Consider the following 278-nt stretch of genomic DNA (forward strand, 5'->3'; position numbering starts at 1 on the left):
TGGCGTCCTCTCCGGCGGGCCCAGCCTCCCTCCCCTGCCCGCCGCCGGCGCCGCGTCACTGCCACACGGACATTCACACACGCACGAGGGGCGGGACCGCGGCGCCGGGCCCACCCACCTCCCGCCTCTGGGCTTCCTGAGGAGGCCCGGCTTCCCGCTAGGCGGAGAGGGAAGGGGAGGGAGAGGAAGGGTGGGAGGGAGACTGACAGATAGAGAGAGAGAGGGAGAGACAGAGACAGAGACGGAGACAGAGACAGACAGAGACAGAGACGGGGAGG

The sequence above is a fragment of the Chinchilla lanigera genome, unplaced genomic scaffold (genome assembly GCF_000276665.1).
Source record: "Chinchilla lanigera isolate Chin_1 unplaced genomic scaffold, ChiLan1.0 scaffold00053, whole genome shotgun sequence".
Classification (NCBI taxonomy): Eukaryota; Metazoa; Chordata; class Mammalia; order Rodentia; family Chinchillidae; genus Chinchilla; species Chinchilla lanigera.